Raw genomic sequence first — 25,432 nt, 5'->3', positions numbered from 1 at the left:
ATGTGTATTAATTGTTTAATGAGAAACTAATTTGCTCTGTAAACGTTCATCTAAAGTACAATAAAAAATAAATAAAGTAAACCTTAAAAAAAATTTTTAAAAAAAGGCTGTAGGAGCACATGCACCGTATTTTTCAAACCACATTTGTAAAGATTTGCAGCTCTTGTTCCATTTTCCAGGCTTATATGTGCAAAGCAACATGTGCACAAATGACCCTTTCAGATGGTCACACTAGGAAATTGGCAAGAGTTTCACTATTTTGGGGGATCCTAGAGACCTCCTAGGAAATACAAGAACTAAATCATCCATTATCCTATATTTGCAACTTGATGTCAGGTGCCCTAGAATTCAAGGTATGTTTCAGGTGGTCCCGGATATCATACAGCAAAATGAGTTATGCTAAAGCTATCTATGCTACCGTCTGTCCCATTCCCATTATCTTGACACTATCAAGAGTTGTTATGTCATGAGGCTGGCAGGACTTTTATAAAGCCAACTGGTTCTTTTGCAAGGCGATGAAAGACAAAGGGAAACACTTCAAAAGTTTTCTTCTTAGTCTATATTCTCTCCACTGATGTATTTGGTAGGTACTGAATGAGCACTGACTTACAGACTATCATCTCCTCGGAGGAGCTGCTGCTGACTTACTATCTAAATAGCAATTAAAGCACTTGTAAGTCCCCAACTTGGTGTTATTCACTTTATATTCACATTTTAAAGCTATATTCACAGTAAAACAGCTAGAATCGCTATTTTCAGAATTTGGCTGTTAAGGTCCAACAGCCTTAGCATTCTGAAGTTATTTCAGAATCAGGAGATATGAAATTTAATCTGAGTTATTCTAATCATTCAAGTGTCTAATCAGGTATGTTGTCCAATTGCCCTGTTACATTTGCTATTTTAGCACAGTATTAAGTGGGAATTTGCTGAGACAAGGTGGTGGTCCTAGAAGAGGGTCTGCCCAGCAGCTACCTTAGAAGGCCTTTAACTGAGACAGGCATTCCATATCCTTCTTATTTATTCATTTGGTTGTAAGTAACCACCCTCATGGTTGGAAAAGAAAAAAAAAAAAACACAAAACTTTTTTTCTGCTTTATTTCATGTATAAAGTCTAGGAAGCTGTCCTGGGGCACCTCTGATATGTTTTCCTCTACAGACCAGCCTCTCAGTAAACCCAGAAGGCCTGACTTTGTGCCAGAAGCATGGAGCAGAGATGAACCTTCATAGGAAGCAGGAGGCTCTAACAGATTACTGTATTTCTCATACCTTAATATGCAAACAAATCACCTGGAGATTTAAAGTGGAGATTCAGTAGGTCTGGGGTGGGGCCCAAGATTCTGCATTTCTAACAAGCTCCCAAGTGATGCAGATATTGCTTGTCTATGGAGCAACCTTGAGTGGTGTGGCCCAGGAGAATACAGAAAGCTAGAAGTCCAGTCATCTCAGTCAGGCACCAGTCCTGCTCTGCCACCACTGAGCTGTGCCACTCTGGGCACATTATGTAACTTCTCTGTGCTTCAGTTCCCTCCTCAAAAACCTAGGCAAGAAATAAATGCTCTTACCAAATTCAGGGATTTGAAGAAATCATGAATGAAAAAAATGCAGGTGAAAGCATTCTTAAAAAGTTTAAAGAACTATCCAATTAATAGTCTTTAAAATCATTTAAGGACACAAAAATAACTCCTGCCCTAAAACCAACAAACTGGATGTCTTCGCTTCTGCTGTCAGTTTTACATCCAACTGAGCATTTCAATTTTATATTCCCCAACAATCTGCTGCTCTACGTGCCTGCCCTCTGACAAGGGCTTCAGCTGATAACTTGGCCTTCTAACAAAGCTATTTCTTGGAGGCCCCTGGACCATGCCCAACAGGAAAGCACAACCGTCCTGATAACTATTCCTTCCAAAGTCCTAGGTTCCATTAAATTATTCTTAAGACACCAAGTTATTGAATTAAACTGTAGCAAGGAGTAGAGGTCAATCTTCCATCTCTTTATAGTTCATAATTTATATAACTTTCTCTCTTAAAGTTCACCTATTCCTACCGGTTTGTTTTAAACATGACAAAAGTGAGGGTTAGTAATGATAAACCTCTTGCCCAATATCACAGCAATAATTGCTGCTGTTGTTGGGTGCTGTCGAGTCAGTTCCAACTCTTGGCGACCCTACGGACAACAGAACGAAACACTGCCCGGTTTTGCACCACCCTCACAATTGTTGTTATGCTGGAGCCCATTGTTGCAGCCACTGGGTCAATCCATCTCATTGAGGGTCTTCCTCTTTTTGTTGACTATCATGGACTGAATTGTGTCCCCCAAAAATATCTGCCAACTTGGCTAGGTCACAATTCCCAGTATTGTATGCTTGTCTACCATTTTGTAATCTGATGTGATTTCCCTATGTGTTGTATATTCCATCACTATAATGTAATAAGATGGATTAGTGGCAGTTATATTGATGAGATCTACAAGATCAGATAGTGTCTTAAACCAATCTTTTGAGATATAAAAGAGAGAAGTGAGCAGAGAGACAGGGGGACCTCATACCACCAACAAAGCAGTGCCAGGAGCACAGTGAGTCCTTTGGACCCAAGGCTCCTGTGCTGAGATGCTCCCAGAACAAGGGAAGACTTATAACAAAGACCTTCCTCCAGAGCCAACAGAAAAAGCCTTCCCCTGGAGCTGACACCCTGAATTTGGACTTGTAACCTACTAGACTGTGAGAGAATAAATTTCTCTTTGTTAAAGCCATCCATGTGTGGTATTTCTGTTATAGCAGCACTAGATGACTAAGACACTGACCTTCTACTTTACCTAGCATGATGTCCTTCTCCAGGGACTGGTCCCTCCTGATAACACGTCCAGAGTACATGAGACGACGTCTTGCCACCTTTGCTTCTAAGGAGCATTCTGGCTGTACTTCTTCCAAGACAGGTTTGTTCATTCTTCTGGCAGTCTACGGTATTTTCAATACTCTTTGACAATGCCATAATTCAAAGTCATCAGTTCTTCTTCAGTCTTCCTTATTCATTGTCCAGCTTTCACATGCATATGAGGTGACTGAAAATACCATGGCTTCGGTCAGGCACACCTTAGTCTAAAGTTCTTTCGCAGCAGATTTGCCCAATGCAATACATCATTTTATATCTTGACTGATGCTTCCACGGGCACTGATTGCAGATCCAAGTAAAATGAAATCCTTGACAACTTCCTTCCTTTCTCAGTTTATCATGATGTTACTTATTGGTGCAGTTGTGAGGATTTTTGTTTTCTTTATGCTGAGGTGTAATCCCTACTGAAGGCTGTAGTCTTTGATCTTTATCAGTAAGTCTTCTTCGCTTTCAGCAAGCAAGGTGTCATCTGCATATTGCAGGTTGTTAATGAATCCTCCTCTTATCCTGATGCTGCATTCTTCTTCATATAGTCCAGCTTCTCGAATTATTTGCTCAGCATACAGATTGAATAAGTATGGTGAAAGGATACAACCCTGATGCACACCTTTTCTGATTTTAAACCACACAGTATCCCCTTCCCCTTGTTCTGCTTAAACGACTACCTCTTGGTGTCTGCACAGGTTACTCAAGAGCACGATTAAGTGTTCTGGAATACCCATTCTTCGCAATGTTATCCATAATTTGTTATGATCCACACAGTTGAATGCCTTTGCGTAGTCAATAAAACACAGGTAAACATCTTTATGGAATTCTCTGATTTTTTCCATCTGACATCAGTAACAATATCCCTGGTTCCATGTCCTCTTCTGAATCCAACTTGAATTTCTGGCAGTTCCCTGTCGAGGAACTGCTGCAACCATTTTTGAATTATCTTCAGCAAAATTTTACTTGTGTGTGATATTAATGATATTGTTTGATAATTTCCGCATTCTGTTGGATCACCTTTCTTCGGAATGGGCAGAAATATGGATCTCTTCCAGTCTGTTGGCCAGGTAGCTGTCTTCCAAATTTCTTGGCATAGATGAGTGAGCACTTCCAGCATTGCATCCGTTTGTTGAAACATCTGTTAGTATTCCGCCAATTCCTGAAGCCTTGTTTTTCGCCAATGCCTTCAGTGCAGCTTGGACTTCTTCCTTCAGTATCATTGGTTCTTGATCATATGCTACCTCCTGAAATGGTTGATTGTCAACCAGTTCCTTTTGGTACAGTGACTTTGTGTACTCCTTCCATCCATAATTAGGGGTGGACAAAGGACTGGAAACTATGCGTTTAATCCGTAGTTCAGTGTAATTGCCTCTACTCCACCTTGGAGAAAGTTTTCCTAAACCTTTCTCTTTTTCCAAGACCTTTGCAGGCAACCTGCAGCCACTCTTAGTTTTGTGGCAGCAGACTGCGATGGTACCACAGGACCAAGGCAAGTTAATTTTTAACCAGAGGCAAGGAACAGAAGCCACAGGAACAACAGAGAAGCTTTCCTCATGGATACAGTGGAAGGGACTAGAATAAAGAAGCATGTGACTTTAATAGCAGGTCACCCCTCTTCTAGCCTCTCAGAGGACAATCAGGGAAGACTAACTGAAATAAATACTCACTGGGTCTAGTGATGTACTCCAGAGATGCTCTCTTCTATTTTAATCTATTTTAATCCATTTAAGTAGACCATCTTTTAAAAAGTATAATGCAACCAGAGTAACTGCTTGCCATATAATCAGGAACAGCTGGCTCCAGGGTCCATGGTGGCACACAGCTCTAGCAAAGAAAAGTGTGAGCAGCAGAGCATGCCAAGACTCAAAAGCTGGACCAAGGAGAATGTACTGCACATGAAAGGAGTCAGAAAGGAGTCTGATTAGTCAGAAAAAGTAGTGATGGGTACCAAGCAAAGAATGAATTATGGAGTTGTGTGGAGGGAAACAGGCTCACGGCAGATTTATTATGCTCCATTTCCACTCCACTAGCAGGCTGCACAGAGTCTTAGAGGGACAAGATTTACTCAGGACCAAAATTTTACATCCAGGGATGCTATCTCAAATAATTTAATTTGGTGAGATGAGAAAATCACATCTCGTAAAGTTATCACCCCATTGCAAAAGCCCATGTAAAATTTTACAGCTGTTGAGGTGTGTGGTCATAGCACGATCCATTATTATAGGCTATATGGAGAAAACAGACTTTAAGATGAAATTATTTTAATAAGAAATGCTACTACTCGGTATGTGCAGTTTGTTCTTTACAACCTGAACTTCATAAATTTTTATAAGGTGTCTATTTATTGTCAGGCTCAGGTGCTGCTGTGTCACCGTTGCTCAGTCAAAGCTTTTTCAAATAAAAGAATTTTTATCTGGGTGTGATACATTATATGATATTAAGATATACGACCCCATACCACCTCCAGCATCTCCCCAGTAACGCATCTTCTAGGCAAATGTTAAAATATTTCCAACCACTGTTGAATGGGTTACTCTTTCAGCCACTGTACATGTAAGAGCGTAATGCTTCAGCAGGAAGGGACCTTGACTAATGCTAGATGGATGAGAAATGACGCTCAAGAGCACAACAAAATTCATGCCAAGGAAACTTCTTCAGGACTGTGTGTGGGTGTCTTTCAGGTTGGAGAAAGGAAAGAGAGAGAAGAGAACTATTTCCAAATAATAGCAGTTATTGTTTTCCAAGTGCTCATTTTGTCTCTACTGCAGGATAAACATTTATACACATTATCTTATTAAGTCCTTGCAACCCTATGAAATATGTAATATTATACCCATTTTACAGGAGAGGAAACTTCAGCTTACAAATGTTTATAATTTTCCCAAGGTCGCACAGCAGGGATTCGATTCGGATCTGTCAGATCACAAAGAACACAATCTTATCCCAATGCTGCCTCCCATTCTACATCCACCATTACTTCCATCCTCAGTATCATTCTGGCCTCTTGGTTATCTAGGAGAACACTAAGTAGAGGAAAAGGACTTTAGGAATGTTTGAAGGAAAAAAGAGATTATGAATTACAGAATTTAAGACCTTACTGAGGCGCTAAAAATTATCTTGTCAAACTCCTCTAAAAATTATCTTGTCAAACTCCTCATTGTACTAAGAAGGAACAGCAAGGTGGTCACAGGATTTGCCCAGCCACACAGCTTGTTAACAGCAGGAGCAGGATTTCCTCCTCAGCCTTCCATGTAGTGGCTCCACTTATGAAGTTCAGGTTGTAAAGAACAAACTGCACATAATGAGTAGTTGCCATTTTTTATTAAAATAACTTCATCTTTAAGTTGGCTGTCTCTATATTTCGTATAATAATAGCTCGTGCTATGGCCAGAGACCTCAACAGCTGAAGGCAATACATCTAGTTGGGGAGAAGAAGGAATTGTGGAAGGGGTAGTTTTCCCTTCTCCAATTTTGGGGAGATTTTTTTCCCCCCTCATTCACCTCACAACCCTTTCTTCTCCCCCTAAAAGTAGGATGGACAGGATAGATTTGTGATTAGGTTTGAGAAGGTAGGGTCAGGAAGAGGAGAAAGAATATTTTGGTGTTTTTCCTTTTAGTTCCTCAATTTGAAGATAAAAAGTGTTCCATGTATTTCTTTAGGAAAGGGAAGAGCTCATGGGAGGAATGATCAAATATTCAGTCAAAAAACATTCTAAGTATTTACTACTTGCCAGAAACTCGAATAGTCTTTAACCTGATGAATAAATCAAGAGGCCTGCTCTCAAGGAGCTTACAATCTAGTGAGAAAAATCAATATAAACAGATCATTACAATCTAATAGGGTAAGCAACGTAAGAGAAACACAGAAAAACTGATACGGGAACATGAAACGATTTATCCAGCAGTTTAGCTCAGGTATGAAGAATGTGTGGGGCAGCCTGTGGGATGTTAACAAAGTTGCCCCCAGGAGTCTTGGGTGAGGAGCAGAAGAACAACTGCAGAATTCTGGCTAAGAGGGGACACACTGGGGCCTGTGCCCTTTGGCTCTTAAGTGAGATTATGTTCTAAGACATAGTAGGTACCCAATAAATACAATGTGCTTAAAAGCTGGAATAATAATTGAAGCAATTATTCTTTCATCTTTTAAAGAATCCAGGAAGACCTCTTCTCCTACTTTTTGTCTTATGTATGTTCTTCCCCTCCTACAGTCATTCTTCAAATTATTTTATCAATAATGCAGAGAGGGGACAGATGGTAGTGACCAGCCCATCAAGCTCCCACTCCATGCAGGGATTCTTTATACATTGTTTCCGGTGGCTGATCTTATCATCCATCACATACTTTCAGCTAGAGTGGGCATGAAACCTTAAGGCAGTCATCTCATTACTGGACAATATGAATCATTAGAAAACTCTTTCTCATATTGAGTTGAAATCTGCTCCCTACAATCCCACCCACTGAATCTGGATGTGCCTGCTGGAACTTCAGAAAATAAATCAACTTCTTTGTCCACATGTCATCCCTTCAAGCATTTGCACGCAGCTATCATGTCTGCTCTAAGCCTTCTTATCTGGCAAAAGATGGTGAGGCACATGCCATGTCCTCTTGATATAGGTCAAAAAATAGTAGCTATGGGTGTGGGGAGAGACTAACGAAGATTCTGCTTTCTGTCTTTCATTATGCTAGGCCACTTAAAAGTAGCCTCAACCCGTGCTGAAACCATGATCGGGAGTGCACGCTTTCTCATGGTCATACAAAGACTGGAGAGAAATGAAGAGGTGGTCCAGTCTCTGGAGATCTCTTTGGAATGGTAAGACCTTCCCAATCAAGCACAGATCCTACCAAACCCAAAACCCATTGTCATGGAGTTGATTCTGACTCAGCAACCCTATAGGACAGAGTGGAACTGCCCCATAGGGTTTCCAAAGCTGTAAATCTTTATAGAAGCAGACTGCCACATCTTTCTCCTGCAGAGTGGCTGGTAGGTTCGAAATGCCGACCATTCAGTTAGCAGCCAAGCACTTAACCACTGCACCACGAGGGCTCCTTACCGGTACTACAGACCATTACAAATCCATCCCGCAGAGGGCCCCTCAAATAACCACCATAATATGGTGGAACAGTTCAGATGTTGCCTTTCAAATTTTCTTCTTAATGTTAGAAGATAAACTTGCTATGTAGCCAGTAATTTTCCTCTTCAGAAAATCCATAAGGTTTGACATTGTTCTCTCCCACACGCAGAATTCCTTCTCACATTTAATTTGATTGGTTCTATCACTTTCTTGGTAGGTACACCTTTTTGCCAATCACTCACTTTCATCAACCCCTGCTCCCTTCAGTTACCATTCACACTTTCCTTGTTGTTGATGAAAGAACTTGGCATCTATGAGGACTGAATCAGGCTGAACCTAGGGCTCAGTCATAGCATGACCCCACAAAAAGGACAGACTAACCTTTGACGTTTATGCCACCTGACCCTCAATCACTCTCTGAGGTTTCATAAATAACAAAGGGATATTAAACAGAATAGAACCCTATTGCTGGATTAAAAATAATTAATGAAGTGTCATGACATAATGTTGGATCATTTTAATTTCATTTTTGTTCATTAGCATAGATAGCAATGTTATAAAAATCTATAATTTGCATTTTTAAATGGATCTATTGAGGTGCACAGGAGTCCCTGGCTGCACAAACAGTTAAGTGTTCAACTACCAGTCAAAAGGTTGGCAGTTAGAACCCACCCAGAGGCACCTCGGAAGACAGGCCTGGTAATCTGCTTCCAAAAGGCCACAGCTTTGAAAACCCTATGAAGCAGTTCTACTCTGCACTCATGGGGTTGCCATGAGTTGGAATGGACTTGATGGAAACTAACAACAACAACTGAAGTGTATAATCTGAAGACTTAGAAGAACTGTTACACATACAAAGTAAACAATTTCTGTTGCTATCATTCTTTATAATTCTTGACAATTCAGAAACATGATCCCAAGAAATCAAATATTTCTAAAGATCAGACTGCCTGTTACCCATGCCAGCCAAGAGTACACAATACTGTTCCTTTTCAAATGCAATATAAGAGGAAGACAACAGATCTGAGAACCTGAGAAATTCTCAACAAATTTAAACCTTGCTTATGTAAGCTATACACAGTGAGGCAAGAAAGACTTCAAGGATTTGAAAGGGTTTAGAGGGGTCTTTCTGCCAGGACAGAAGTAGTTTCAATGTATACCATCACATCTGTGCTTCTGGCACAGAAATTTTGCTCTCTCCTTGCCAGCTGTGGATGAAGGGAAGACAGGAAGAGACCACAGAGAAAGGAGCCTGTTGTTTCCCCCCAGAAAACAACAAGGACAGAACAAATGGCTGTTCCCAGCATGCTGAAAAGGGAGAAGCATGGAGACAAGAGAGGGAAGAGACACTGCTGACAATCAGTAGTCATGGTGGTCTCATTACTGGCCATAAAGTCACTGTATGCAATGTGGTTACCAAAGTCACTGGGGTTGACTGAACCTGTCAGTCATGCAGGCAAAGGCAGAACTCCATAGAGCATTGGTTAGAAAACTTCAGCCAGACATAATTATCACCTGTGGAGCCAGGGAAAAAATGCTGGTTCCAACAAGACCTCACCTCTCACCATCATTTCCTTTTATAGGCATAGGTTTGGGCCCTGGAATCTGTATATCACAAGCTCCCATGGTTACTGAGGTAGGTAGCTAGCAGTCTACGTTGCCATGCAGATCAATGGTGGACTAAAACCTATGGGTAAAGCAAGCGGGTAGTCAATGAAAGAACACAGCCTGGTTCTCCAGAATTCATCCATGAGAAGCTCTGCATGGGTGACTCTCAGAGCAATTTAAGTAAGGAGTACTCTCTGTCTGACTGAGACTGGAGGAACCCCCAAAATCATGGCCCCTGGAAGCTATGTTAACCTAGAACGAAAACACTCGTGAAGAGTGTGCTTCTTAGTTCAAGCAGATCACGAGACCAAATAGACGGCTCCTGTCTGGAGACAGGATGAGAAGGCAGGAAGGCAGGAGCTGGTTGGATGGACACAGGAAATCTGGGTGGAAAGAGGGAGTATGCTGTCACATTGTAGGCATTGCAACTAGTGTCGCATGACAATATGCATATGAAATTTTGTATGACAGATTAACTTGGACTGTACACTTTCATCTAAAGTACAATTTAAAAAAAAAGGAAGGAGTGCCCTCTTGTTACTGTAGCATGGGGGAACTGAGCTTGGCATCTTTAGTGGACTTTTACTCAGAACCACAGGTCATTCTGATGTGCACTCCGGGTTAAGTACAAGCACTAATCTAGAGTAGTGTTTTCCAAGTGTGGTCTGTTAATTACCTAGGATACTCATAAAACATTTACATACCCAATTCCCACCTCATACCTGATGAGCCAGAATCTTCAAAGGTGAAGTCCAGGAATCTGCATTTTGAGCAAGCTCCCAGGGATCCTTTTACATGCTAAAGTCCAAGAATCACTGTACTTAGGCTTTTTACAAATAGCCTGGTGACCACAAGCATGGGACACAGGGAGAAAGCCATGCAAAAAAGGTACAAGACTAAGATTTTACCTTCCATATTCTTTGTCTTTAAGATTTTATTCCTATGAAAGTAAGAGTGACCATTAAGAACCGTATATGCAGTAATGAAGTATGTATGCACAAACTCTGCCTATAGTAATCCTGCATCTAATTTACCAATTATATATTTCTCTTGCCAATTATTTTGCTTTCTGAATTCCAACTTAGAAAATCCTACTTAAATGTTAAAATAAACGCCTGTGAACCCAGGAGGAACCAGGTGATGATCCAACTACAATTCAGCTGCCTGAGAAGACAGTGCCCTTGATGAATCCACCTAGGTTACACAGACCTTGGTTATAAAGCTGGCTCCTATATCTGGTTCACCCTCTGATTTGGGTCACTTCCAAGCATTCCAGTTCAAGAAGCACATTCATGCAGAAGTTACGTGTTAAGCCACTTGGTCTTTCAAAAAATTCTAGAGCTCACTGGAGAAACCGCCAGAGTATGGCCCCTGGAAACTGTTTTAGCTCAGTAATGAAGTCATTCCTGAGGTTTACCCTTCAGCCAAAGATTAGACAGGCCCATAAAACAAAAGGAGACATCAACCCAGGGTCAAGGACTAGAAGGCAGGAGGGGACAGCAAAGCTGGTGATAGGGAACCCAAGGTCGAGAAGGGAGAGTGTTGACATGTCGTGGGTTGTTAACCAATGTCATAAAACAATATGCGTACTAACTGTTTAATAAGCTAGTTTGTTCTGTAAACTTTTATCTAAAGTACAATTAAAAGAAAAAAAAAACCTAGAGCCCATATTATATACTTGGTTAGTAAAAATTCATCCGTGCTTCACATGATCATAAGTTTTCAATAGTTCTTATAGTGCTTACCCTTCACAATTCTATTCTTTTATTTCACCGTTCTCCTAAAGTAAACAATGAAAAGTGGATGAGAAAATAGAAAATGTATCAGTGAAAAATACAGAGTAAGTTTCAAACTGAACATTCAAAAATCAGGAACTGCAGAAGTTCTCTCGGCAAAAAAAAAAAAAAATCTGTGTGCCCAAGAGGTATTTGATATTAATAATTAACATGTACAATGTATAATAATAGCCACCTTTATAGGTACTGTAGCTACTAGCAACTTTTCTAAGTCTGTTATGTGTATTATCTCACTTTACCTGACAACAATCTCATTTTCCGTTTGACTTGGGAAACTAATGCACAGAGAGGCTAAGCAACTTGGTCAAAGTTATACAGCTAATAAGTGGAAAATCTGGAATTTGTATCTACAAAGTATCCAGAGTTTGAACTCAACCATTAAACTATACTATTTCTCATTTTTAATAGTTCAAGGAATGAGATGCACTTAATCTGAATTTCCAGATATTATCTAAGAACATGTGCAATCACCAATTTATTTAAATAAAAATATTTCATATATATTAAAGCAAATGTATATGTTTACATACAATTATGTTTACTTGGACACAAACAATGCCATTGCATGCTTTGTATTCTTAAACTAAGCATTAGGTTTTTCATAACATATACAGTAATACCTCTTCCTAAGCCTGCAAGAAGTTTTCCCAGCTCCAAGGTATCAAATCTGAGAACATCACAGATTCTATCCAATTTCTTTGTGACATTTTAAATTCTAATGTTAACATCAGAAGTTTTTTACTTTTACTTATAATGTTTAATTTCTCTAGGCTCAAATTTTAAATACTATAAATTCTCTGGGTCTCACTTTCCTAAATTATCAATAAGGATTTCACAGCAAGATCCCATTTAACTCTAAATACATGGTTTAATGATTCTGTTTGACTGAATGTTAGTCAAGTCCATATCCCTACCGAATATTTCACAGAAATAGCTATCTATTTAGCCTGAGATGAATTAGAATCTGAACCCTGGTTTGCAACCAATATGAGCCGACCAAACGTTCAAGCCTCTAGTTTAGGAAAATCTTACTTAATAGATTGTTATTGACTGAATGGTGACCCCCAAAATATGTTATAAATCCTAACTTCTGTGTCTGTGGTTATAATCCCTTTTGGGAATGGGTTGTCTTTGTTCTGTTACTGAGGAAGGATTAGTGTAGGGTGTATCTTAAACAATCTCTTTTGAGATAGAAAAAGAGATTAAACAAAGCAAGCAGAGAGAGAGATGGGGGTAAGACAAACACCAAGACACATGGAGATCTCCGTGGAACCAAGAAGCAGAAGCTGCAGAGACAGGGACCTTCCTCCAGAGCCCACAGAGAGACAAACCCCTCCCCTGGAGTTGGCACTCTGAATTCAGATTTCTAGCCTCCTGAACTGTGAGAAAATAAATTTTTATTTATTAAAGCCATCCACTTGTAGTATTTCTGTTACAGCACCACTAGACAACCAAGATACAGATTAGCCATCAGACTGGCTATTTTAACTAGTACACATCGAAAATCACAGCTCTCTGTAGAATTTTACACAATCTCAACACAAGTGTATTGAAACAAAGACTTAAAAGAAATAGCTGAGTATCTCACAATGGGCCTTTTCTTACTTCAGCTCATAAGTACTTTTATTTAAATTCCACAGTTTCTTCTTAATTTCTTCGTAAAAAAGTACATATCACAGTATGGAAAATAAACATTAGATGGTTAGTGAAGATTTAACTGAAAAATACTCACTGTCTTGCTCAAAAGCAATAGAGAAATAAAACTTTTTATTCCAAGAAAAAAAGGTGTGAAACAGTATACATCTGCAATTCTTTCACATGCAAAGGACAAAAGCATAATAGCCACTGACATTCATGTTTGGGGACCTATGCTCGCCCCACTAGAATTAGAGAGCACCCCTTTTCTTACTGTCAGATGCTTACACACAAAAAATAAATGGGATGTAGGCCCTCAGTTAATATTGGTTATGTCCATTTATGCAATCTTTGTTTTGCTGATATAATGATAACATAATAGTTGAATGGCTATTCTAGAATCTCGGCCAAAAAGAGAAGAAAAGTTGATTAGCTTTAGCCTGCATAGGGCAGGATATCTCTGTGTGTGCTTTCCTTTTTTTACTTTTAAATTCCATTTCACACTATAAATTCAGAAATGTAAATGCTTAGCACATTCATATTTATTTCCAAAATAAAATGCTCGCTTTGACCCATGAATTTCAATCCTTTTTATTTGTTGATGACAGAACCGTCTTTATTAAAGAGCTAAATCATTTTTCATAAAGTAGGTATGAAAGCGTGGTCATCTTTTTGTATCAGTTTATATTTATTTTAATCTATATCTGCTATTTATGAGATCATAGAGTTGATGTGGCACCAAAGGGATCAAAAATAAAATGGTGATTGATTTTTGTTAGTATATATGCCTTCTCCTGAATTCTTTCACTGACTTCTGAAAAGTATGCTCATAAATTTCCTTTCAAACTGATTATACTGTGCCAAATGTTTTGAAGACGAACAGAAGGTAAGGGAGAGTGTTAACTCTGCTAAGGCTAGATGAACCCTAACTGACTCAGGGGGTGATAAAGTTGTAACAGTATGGTCATCATTATAAACAATGACTACTATTTCCTGAACAACCACAATTAGCACAGTACTCCACTATTGGCCCCACAAATATTATTTCATGTATTCCTAACAACAATCAAGTCAACCCATTTCACAGATGAAAAAATCGGGCCCAAATAAGTTAAGTAAACTCCCCAAGCTCTGAAAGCTAGTGAGTGGCAAACCCAGGCTTAGACTCAGGTTGGCCAGCTCCAGTGCCAATGTTTTCAACCTCCACGTGACACTGCCTTTAAGTCCAGACACTACAGTTCTCCACCCAGACTCAAAATGAGAATCACTCGGAGAGCTTTAAAAAATACTGATAAATTAAATCATTCAATCATTCCCTAGAAATGGGCTAAGAGCATTGCTATTATTTTTACAGCTCCCAAAATGATTCTAATGTGAATCCAGGGTTGAGAACAACTGGATTAGAGGATACCAAGGAATAGTCACTTTTTCTTTTTTAAAGAAATATAAGTATTTCTCTAACTACTGCTAGAACAACAACAGAAGTTAAACTGTTCATCTAGAACTGGAATCTGAAACAGGAACACCAGACTGTGGCATGCACCAACACCGGGATCCTCAGACCAGCCACGTTTCCTCTCCTAACCTGCTCCTTCGGCCCTAACGTGACAATCCCACATAAAATCTTAGTGCTGCAGTAGACAAGGAATTTGTGTAATCCACACCCTCCTCATCTGGGCTGAGATGCACAGAAAAGAAACAGCTTTACCCCAGGTCTCACGCTAACAGTAAAGGCAGAATGAGAGCTTGAATCTCCTGTGCCCTATTTCAGTGGTCCTTTACTGAAAAAATTTGGAAGCAGAAAATGGGTGGGGCAGAGAGTCGGCCAAGGCACCTGAGGGGAATTTCATGAACCAGAGAAAGCAAAGAAAAAAAGCCAAAGTCAAACAAGAAAGGAGAACAGCCACAATCTGCAAATAATGGGAAAATGAGAAGGAATACATAACAAAGCAATATAACTAGCCAGAGAAAAATATAATAGGAAGAACTAGCAAGTGAATTAATGTAGCATTAAAATATGGGGAAAATACAAGGAAATAACCAAACCTTATATTCAGCTTTGGGAAGCATGTCAAGGCCTAAAGCACTTTCAAAATAGAAAGTAATATGAAGCAAACACTAACTGTAAGAAAATCACCAGGCAGAGAGGCAGGGATTGCCACAACCCCCAAACCTGTTAAATATCATCTATCTTGCTACTCAGCCTGTAGTTCGAGAATCAGCTATTTCAACAGCATCTGGGAGTCCATTAAAAATGCAGAATCTCATGCCACATCTCTGAGCTTCTCAACCAGAATCTGTATTTTCATAAGATCTCTTCCTGATTTATATGCATGTTAAAGATGGAGAAGCACTGGCTCTACTATAAGAACCAAATTGAGGTTTAAAAAGAAAAAACTGTTACAGAAGTTGGGACTAGAGAACTAGATAGAATTTAACCTATTAAATTATTTGATACCTTAACAATATGCCAGGCCTGGATACTTCAGGAAATGGACTGCCCGAGGTTAGGTATGGTTGGTTCAGAGCCCTTAGCAGACAATGCAGCAAGCACAAAAATAAGAGGAACACTAGGATATGTGCTCCAAGAGGAGGTCAAGCAAAATGCAACAGGGTTTGGAGCAGCAAATGATGGAGTTCAGAGGGAGATAAGGAAGCATGTAGCAAATTGTGCTGACTCTGACAGATAGAAAGTGTTGTAGAGAGATGGAGGCCCTGTTCCAGGCAGAGGGAACAGCATAAGCAAAGATGCAGAACTCAGAGTCCTGCTGTGTTAGAGGAGCAGTGCCTTCAGTCTTAGAGCAGTGGTTTTCAAACTGTTTCAAGGGGACTACTGACTGATGATGTCTCAGAGACTACTAAAGGTAGGGATGGGAGGTGGTGGTATTGCTGGGCCCCCATTTCAACCACATAAGATATTTTAAAAATCAATTCCACAGTTAAAAAAGAAAACCTTGAAAAACATCACTGAGCCAACACATAGGGCCCTTCTAAAATTATCACCTAGAGCCATGCCTGGCATGTAGTAGGCACTCAAATATTAATTGAATAAATTAATAAACAAATGAATCAATCAATCAATGGGATCAAAGTAAAAAATGTGGAACTACTTTGGGCTGGAATGAAGAGGGTCTTAAATGTTAGAGAGAAGATGTGTATATGATTTGGTAGGCCACTGGGGAAAAGCTTATCAACCAGTGACTGAGCTTGGCTCTGCCTTTGGGAGCTTATCCTGCAGATGAAATGTAAAATGGATAGGAAACATGGGAAACTAGTCAGGATGCCATCATGGTAATCTAAAAAGAGGAAGAGTCTGAACGAAGACAGTATCTATGGAAACAGAAAGATGGAGAAGCAGGCTTCATGAGACATTGTGGAGATGGAGTCTATTGGATTTGTCAGTAAATTATATTGTGGAAGGCAAAGATAGTGGGAAGATCCTGGGTGACTAGGAGAAATATGGAAATTGACAAAGAGAGTTGCCCCCTCTTCGTTTAGATCTGTTAGATTTGACCACTTGAGAATAATATAAAGCCATCTCTTAGGTGGTTCAAAATGCAGCTATGGAATTAAGGAGGGAAAGCAGGGTTGAGGTGTCACTTAAGGAAGAAATAATTTAGTACTAATAACAGACGCCACTGAGTAAGAAGTAAAATACAAACCAGCAAAAAGGAGATAATCTATAAACAAAGAGGATCCAAAGAGATCTTCAGAATAAAAAAAAAGAAAGGGCAGGGTAGGGACAGAAAAACCCACTGCCGTCAAGTCGATTTCGACTCATAGCGGCTCTAAAGGACAGAGTAGAACTGCCCCATAGAGTTTCCAAGGAGTGCCTGGTGGATTCGAACTGCCAACTTTTTGGTTAGCAGCTATAGTACTTAACCACTACACCACCAGGGTTTCCAGGGGCAGTAACAGGGGTGGCAAAGTTGAGATGGAGAAATGGTGGCAGTGGTGGGGAGAGTCACAACAACAAAAAAAAGAAGCAAATAAAAAGTGATGAGAAGTTGGGACAAACAAACATACTCATTCACTGTTCTTCAGATCTTTGAAGACATGGGAAGGGCAGAAAGTCAATTTTGCTCTTCATTTCTGTGAACAAAGATTTTCACAAATGAAGGAGTCACTCCTGTGAGAAGTCAGCTAATTGCTCATGTTTTTACTACAAATTGCTGCTGCTAAAAATCAAGCAATAGCCTGACATCTTCAAACTCAGCTAGCAGAAGAGAGTTTAAGTGGGGGCCAATCCAAGGACTTGAGACCCTCATCTCTTCCATGGTGCCCATCTCCATATAGCATTATTCTATTGAGACATTTAACATTTTGGAGTTGTGTTTGTTTTGAAGGATTTTTTTTTTTTTTTAATCTAAGCCAGGTCACTAACCTGAGAAAAAGAATGCTAAGAACATCTGATACACTTTGTTGATACTCATATAATAATTACACTTTGAAAAGTTATCCTCCAACAGCTGACAGGTCTGACTAGTGGGCAATGTTTGGGTGACAAGTACTAACAGCAGTTCCTCTCTGGTTTGACTGTACAAGAAACACCAATACTGGTTTTCTTTCTGCCTCGGTTCAAGAGGGATACATTAAATTCATTGTTTTCTGTTTGTTCTGTGAATATGTATATTGTTAAAATACTGTAAAATATCAGTGTTGTTTTCCTTAATATAGATGCTACTTAGTGCATTAAATTTCTATACAGAGATCATTACTTATATAATATAAAGTGATATAATGCCTGACAAATAAAGTACCTAAGAAATTACATTGCAAAAACATTTCTATCACCAGGATGATTCCAGAGAGGATAGCAATTTTTCCTTTGTTATGAGAATGTACCTTCCGAAAAGCATTTTACTACAAATGCATCCAAGAGAGGTCAAGGTGATCTACAAGAATAGCTATTTGATTTGTGGTTTTCATCCCAAGCTTCCTCAAATGACTTTTGGACATGGGTAGGAGTACAAATTATAAATTCACAAATACTTGATTTATAGAAATACAGAACCAGAACTGCCACCAATATTGATCAAATAAACATATTTTCACCTTAAAAACCTCACTTAACAACAAAATTTGCAATGCAGTATCTCATGTTATAATAGCATTTATCTGTTGTAGGGAAAGGGCAGCACACACTTAATACACATACGGCATCAAAATAAAAGGATTCTGAAAACCAGTGAAAGTGGTGCTTGAAATATTAAAAGGTGCTCTTTCAAGCCAAAACCTTTACCTTTCTCTAAATGCAGCTTATTGACTTTATGAAAAGGCTTCCTTTTAATTTGATAAATGTACTTCCTGTAGCTTCACAGTATGCAAAATCTGCCAGTTTCTAAGCTTTAGGCTGAACTCTAAAACACAGATTAAATGTTCTGTTTCTTCTATTTGAGTATTTTTTGCTACATCTTGACAAAGTTTCCATTCACCTTGGTGTGATGCTCCTGAGCAAAGCAAAACCAAGGAGAACTACAAACCTCATCTCTGTATGAAAAGGAAGACGACGTCCCCAATCCAAGAACTTTGGAGAGCACTCCAAAATTGCTTTTATTCTGTACTCACTGGGAGGAGAGAGGTGTTTGTTGGCAGTTTATTTTTCTTGAAGGACCCACAGCACTCCTCTTCCAGATTCACTATTAAAATTGTCCTCCAGAGCCTCGGGAAGCAGTCGCGGAAGTAGCGTCCTGCCAGCTCTCCCTTCTCCCCACCGGCCCCCGCACGTAGCAGTGGTAGAGCAGATGGTCCTCCCCCTTCCCTTCTCATCCCTTCCGCAGTCCCACAGTGTCCTCCCACCCTGCGCCTCAACCTTCACCCAGCGCCTGGTAGCCTGGGCTGCCCCTCGGGGCTCAAATCAAGTACAAACTTTGGAGACCTTTTTGCCTTACCGCCTGTGTATCTCCCTTTCCTTCAGCTGCAGCACCCTCCCGGGTCCCTAAGCCTCGACTGCTACCCTCCTCCCACACCTCCGTCCCCAAACTACCCATTTTCCTGTAATGAAGAGGGAGACGTCAAACATCAAACTTCCCAGCCCAGGTGGCGAGGCGCTGCGGCTAACCACAGGGGAGCACTCTCCTTGTCCTCTTCCCCTTCTTCATCCTCCCCTTCCGTCCTTCGGAAGCGGAGCCTGCACTGGGCACTCCTCCGCCCCTCTAGCGTCCACCGCCCACTCCTAAACTCCCGGAGCTCGTAGGAGCTTCGCCTCCGTAACCCGGGGGAGCGGCGCCTGGGCGTCCCCTCTACAAGTGGTACCGTGGGACAAAGTGCAAACTCTATCGGGAGGGGAGGTCCCGGCCTGGCTCTCACGCTGCGCGCCCAGGTATCAGCTAGCCCCTCTTAGGCGGGCGGGGGCCGGGCGGGAAGGCAGCGCCCGCCCCCGGGCCGCCGGGCTGGGCTGGGCGCCCGGAGCTTACCTTGGCGCGCGGGGCACCGGCTCCTGCAGCCAAAGAGCTGTTGCTCGCTCTCTGGCGGCTGCGGTGGTCCCGCCGGGGCTGCGCTGAGGCTTTCCGCAGAAGCTCTCCCGCAATCTGCGGCAGCCTGGGCGGTGGCGACGGCGACAGCTCGACCCGGCGCGGCCCCGAAACTGTCCAACTCTTGCCGGCGCAGGGTTGAAGCGCTCGGCCGCGGTCCCCGCCCAAGCGCCTGCGCGCCGGGCCTCGCCCAGGTGAGAGGCGTGTGTCCGGAGCCCGTGGGGCGCGCCTGGCCCTGGGCTACGCTCGGTTGGCCCACCAGCCCGCCCGGCCCCCTGGCCTGGCCGACGACCCGTGGATTTGAACACAGACGCCACTCCCGTGCGCTGAATCTGGTGACGGTTTACCAGGAAGGGACTTGCGATGCACACACACCAGGGCGAATGAGGCGGGACCGTTCGGGGGCTCGTTGACACTGCAGAGTCTCCAGCAGCATCGCTGCCTTTAAATCCCGCCTTTCGAGACGTGCGCGCACAGAGAGGGAGAGGAGGCTCTGTCCGACCGGGGGCTCAGGCGTGGTCCTCGGCCTCGGGGATCAGGTCTCTGAAAAAATTCTTGGCAACCGCAGAAAGGTCCCCAAACCGCGATGCGAAGCGGTGCGATTGGGCGGATGTTTAAAATTTAGTCAAGGCAGAGTGAAAACCCTTCTTGGAGATCGTCAGACCAACTGTTTGTTTTTCCTCTTTGACCAGTTCTTCGTTCACAGACCACACGGAGCAGCCTGGGCATTTTTGGCGGAGCCGGGAAGGCCCGCAGCGCTGAAGGCATAACTGCCTCTCCGTGGATCTGAAGGACTTGTGGGTGGGGGGACTCATTTTCCTCAGATTTCCTTTCCGTGTTTCTTTAAGTTTTTAAAACAAAAACATGTCATCGGTTACCCTGATGTAGGGCATCTTCTGAAAACAGTGCAAACATAGCCAAGGTGCTGGGTTTTGAAAGGGAGAGCCTTTGGAAAGGAAACATTTAAGGGGAAAGGAAAAATAATTTTAAAAGAGCATTTTCTGAGATTACTTCTTTGGGGGAGAAGTTCAAGAGTAATAAATGACGAGAACACTGTGTTATACAGCTCTCTTTTTGACCAGATGATTTTAAATTATTCTTTGGTTCTTTTCTCAGTTGATGGACACTAACTCCTCCATCAATAATTAATCCAGCAGCTGTTAATGTCTTGGCATAATCGTTCAGGGTAAATATCTTAGCGTCCAGCGAAAGCCAAGGCTGCCCTCCAGGGTGGGTTTGAGATTCGATAAACACACACACACACCATCTCAGAACTTTCTCAAGGAGCAGGTTGTGTTTATTACCCACCTTGGAATTTAGGGTTCTTGCAGGCGCCAGCACACCTGAGGTACCAGCGTGAGAAACAGAACTAACCTGACTGATATTTTTTATATTTTTAAAATTGAAATATCTTCACATCCAGGTAGGCATTCTCACTCATTACTGAGGACACACACTTACTGGTATGTTTATTCTTGAAATTGTACCTGATTTGAAATTGTTATAGGAAGCAAGTACCAAAATTAAATCATCATAACCCAAAAGAACATGAGCTATGAGATTGCTTAAATTCTTTATTTAAAAAAAAAAAAAAAAGGTCTTAAGTTCTCTCTGCCCCATCATTGAAAATCATATTGAAAACAAGTCTTTCACCAGCCCCTGAAGGTCAGTAAGGTGGCGCTCTGGCAGACTGAGACAGGCAGGAAATTCCAGAGTCAAAAGCTTCCATGAGAAAAACACCCAGCTTCTAGTGCCCCGCACTTCAGAGTTGGGAACATTGTGGTTGTTGCTACTGAGCTCAGATAAGTATTTGTATCTCCAGGCATCTAAGGTGGAGAGAAGGGGGGTGGGGCTCTTAAAGCCTCAAGTCAACACCTTGGATTGCACTTGGAGGCAAATGAGTAATCTTTGCAGAGTGGAACACCTGTGAGAAGTGTTTCCTATGGCTTGCACCATTTAGCAGCGTGTGCATTTTTTATGTCCTGCAAACTGCAACTATATCCTTCTCTTCTCCCTGTCTATTTTTAATCACCTATAGCTAAGATTTATGGTGAAGAATAATTTAAGAGTTGCATTTCCTAACAACAGCTACAAGAAGCATAAAATGCATGCTACTTTCAATTGTTCATAATACTAAATGACTAAAAACTGTGCCCTTCATGTCCTTAGGCCACGCAGGAGTAAGACTTCTAGAGGCCCAAGCACTGAAACAATTGTACTTCAACATGAAAACAGCATTAAACTAGAAAACACAAGATTTAAACGTATAGAGAAATTAAAATAGCTTCTCTCTTGATTTTCTGGTTGCATATTTGTGCTTATTGGATAATATGGCATTGCCCATGCCTTTCTAATACTATCTGATATAGGTAGGTCCTCTTATCCTCAAACTATCCCATTACCATTTCCCTAGAACCATTATTGATGGCTCCTGGCAATAATGGAGTAAACCAACTCTGGAAACTATAGAAACAGGCAAGGAGCATTGGGAGAGCCATCAGGACAGCAGCAACACACAGGGAAAAGTCCATGAAGGAGAAGGTACATACATCGAAGAAGAACATAACATTTAGGCCTTTTTTTTCACTATTTGTGTTTATGAGGTGTGTGGTACATTGATTCCTAAACATTTATGACCTTAGGCAGACAAAAGATATCTTTTAACTATGTTCATATATTCACACTTCCCAGTAGATAAAGAACTTGATGATAATAAGAACATCAACCAATTTGAGGAAGCTTTCATAAATCACTTAGTTTTACTCTATAAGAAACAGATATGAGCTTATGCATAAAATGTTATATTCTAAAACAAGGGCCTATAGACGTTTTGGATTGTGTTGCAGCCATCAGTGAGGGGGCCCGTGTTTTGAAAGTGACACTTGTCAGAGACGGATTACCCACTAAGCAAGGTACACATGGGCTTAATTGTGCTTATTTACTAATCTATAGTACACAATTTCACCTGTTTTCCAGGTGGTGAAATTTATGTGAAATTGTGCACTACAGATCGATAAATAAACACAAGCCTGTGCGTACCATGCTTACCGGTTAATCCAGTCCCTGCTTGCAGTGGAAGAAAATTGGCTAGGAATCGGAAGATGAAAATTGCGATTTCAGTCGTCACTTTCAAGCCTAGAGATCTCAGTTTCTTTACCTGTAAGACAAGACTAATTATAGCCGTCTTATCTCATTGGGTTACTGTGATTATCAAAATGCATAACATATGTGCAATACTTGGAAAACTATATAGGGACACAAGATGCCATTAGTTAATAGTCGTCTTGCTCATATCCCTCTTTTCCTCTGCTGTTTTTGCAGTATTTTGCAAACTTGCCTTCAAAGTGCCTTACGAATCCTGGTTAGCTTTTCAGTAATCTCCACTATGAACACCTTCTGGTGACTCTTCTTTCTGATGGCTCCATTGTCATTTAATGGACACAAAGGAGTTCTAGTGGTGGGTGAGCGGACTTAAGTAGTAGTGAAGAGCTCAGCTGATAACCAAAAGTTCAGTAGTTCAAATCCACCAGCCACTCCTTGGAAACCCTGTGGGGCAGTTCTACTCTGTCCTATAGGGCTGCTTTGAGTCGGAATCAACTCGAAGGCAACGAGTTTGGATTTTTTTGTTTTTTTTTTTGGTTTTACCATTTACTTACTAGCTGTGTGATATTCATCATTCCATTCCCTCTAAACTTCACTTTTCTCATCTGTAATCTGGGAAAATAAATATACCATCCTTATAAAGTTATCCCGAGGACCAAAGCAAATATAAAAATATTTTGCAAACTGTAAACCACCTAACAAATGTTAATTATAATTTAACAAGCACTTGGGAAATAAATAGGAGGTTTATCTCCGTATCTGGCAATCAGGTCTAAAATGTCCTAGAAATACAAAATACATATGTCTGGGACTTATATCTAGAAGGAAGATAGTATAAAAATTTTTCGATAGGCAACTAAATTATATTTGTTTATAAGGGTGCAACGTATATCTTGCAAGTGTCAGAAAATATTTTATTTCAACTACCACAAGTTATAAGAAATTAATGGAATAGTTGTTTCAGTGACATTTCTCTTCAAAGCCCTCAAGTTCAATCAAAAATTTTGTATTTGTTCAAAACTACCTACATTAATTATTTAAAGTATGTCTGCTTACTCAAGAGATATAACAATGATTTATAACACAAAATTTTGAGGTTTTTTTGATCAGGTGATTTACAATATAATTTTTTCATAAGTTTGACGAAAATAATGGGTTAGATAGATTTTTAAGGTTAATGAGTTGTTTTATTCAGAAATTGCAAATTTGACCTAGACATTTCTCTCTTAAAAAAATCAATATAAAAAAGTGTAGGAGTTTGTGTTAAATAGAAATCTTAACATTATTTCTGAGCTGTCAATTTGTGTTTAACATTTGTCTCATTTTTAAATCTAACTGTATTATCTTTTAAAATGTGTGTAGTGTCTGCATTTGGAAGGTGAAAGGATATAAAACTCGTTAAATCTCAGGCTTACTTGAAGAGCTATGCTTTTCTTTTTTTCTTTCTTTTTTTCTCTCTCTCTTAAGGGATTGTTTTTATGTGAATCATAAGTATTCTTTGAAAAAGAATTATACTCTTAACCAACAATTGTTTTTTAGCTGGAGAATGAGTTCCCTTTCATCTTCCTTTTTTATTTGAAAACTCTCAGCAGAAAAGGGCCGTGTATTTAATTTCCTTGCTCACTAATGTGTCTCCTCATTTTGCATTGAGCACATTATGGTTTTTTTTTTTTTTTTAAGGAAAAAAACATCAAATTCTAAGTGAGTGATAGATCTGATTAATACAGCAACTTTATTATTATCATTGTTTTGCATTAGGTGAAAGTTTATACAGTAAATTAGTTTCCCATTCGATAGTTTGTACAGAAAGTGTTTCATTGCCTTGGTTTTGTTCCCTATAATGTGTCAGCACTCTCCCCATTTCCTTTCTAGGTTCCTTGTTTCCTTTCGTCCGGATTTTCTACCCTTTCTTGCCTTCTCATCTTTGATTTTGGGCAAATATTGCCCTTTCGATCTCGTATAGTTGATTGTTTTAAGGAGCACATTCCTCTAGGGTATTATTGTTTATTTTACAGGCATGTCTATGGTTTGGCTGCAAGGTGGTCTTGGGGAATGGCTTCAGTTCCAGGTCGGAAGCATGTCTTAGGGCCATAGTCTGGGGTGTTCCTCCAGTCTCTGTCAGACCAGGAAGTCTAATCTTTTTTGTGAATTTGATTTTTTGTTCTACAATTTTTCTCCTGCTCTATCTGGGGAACATGTTATACTTTGTTTGCCTTGATATTTTAAAATTAATTATTTAAGTATTTTTCCCAAGTATGACTGAGCTCTGTTTGTTTTCACCATTTCCTCATAAAAATCTGTCCTCTTAGATCTAGTAGAATTGATGCTTTGCTCTGACATTGTGCCCCCTCTCTGAGGCAATAATAATATTTGCGTCCAGAAGTGATCAATATTCTAAAAGTATTCCTTTTAGACACTAACCATGGCTTTGCAGTAATAACTGTGCCTCTTCTCATGCATCTGTCCCTTTGAAACCTAATCCAACATTGCCTTGGGCCCTAAGACGAAGGTTTCACCGGTTTCACAATACCCACAAATCCTTTTCTGACTAGATTGCAAAGTGATTACCCTAGTTAGCACAAACTCCCATTTGGCTCTTTTCTCTGAGATAAACATAAAATAACTAATCTTCTTTGAACTGCATTTGCAATTTTGATTTCCTCCCACTTTTTGTAAATCTGAAGATGTGTTAATACTCCTTTCAGAAATGGTGATTTACTTCCTAAGCTTAGTTCTTCAGTCCACTCCCTTGCGTACCTAAGTCACAACTGCCTAGTAACTGGAGAAGCTCCCCAATGACTAGTACTTTTTGATTTAAAATTCTGTTTTCTTAAAAGTTCTTCATTTTAACCTATGGCATTATTTTAGA

At 40.4% G+C, this 25,432-nt stretch overlaps 1 protein-coding gene across 1 annotated transcript in view; it reads right to left on the bottom strand.

Moving 5' to 3' along the window:
* The window catches only part of ZNF385B (zinc finger protein 385B), a 439,136-nt gene extending 419,643 nt beyond the window's left edge, over positions 1 to 19,493 (bottom strand). Inside the window, exon 1 of the mRNA XM_023730519.1 lies at positions 19,405 to 19,493. The gene's annotated coding sequence lies outside the window, so the exon portion shown is untranslated. The remainder of the gene's footprint in view (positions 1 to 19,404) is intronic.
* Positions 19,494 to 25,432: the final 5,939 nt, after the last annotated feature.

Source organism: Trichechus manatus, unplaced genomic scaffold, assembly GCF_000243295.1.
Source record: "Trichechus manatus latirostris isolate Lorelei unplaced genomic scaffold, TriManLat1.0 scaffold00037, whole genome shotgun sequence".
Lineage (NCBI taxonomy): Eukaryota > Metazoa > Chordata > Mammalia > Sirenia > Trichechidae > Trichechus > Trichechus manatus.
This window is presented reverse-complemented; position numbering and strand designations above follow the sequence as displayed.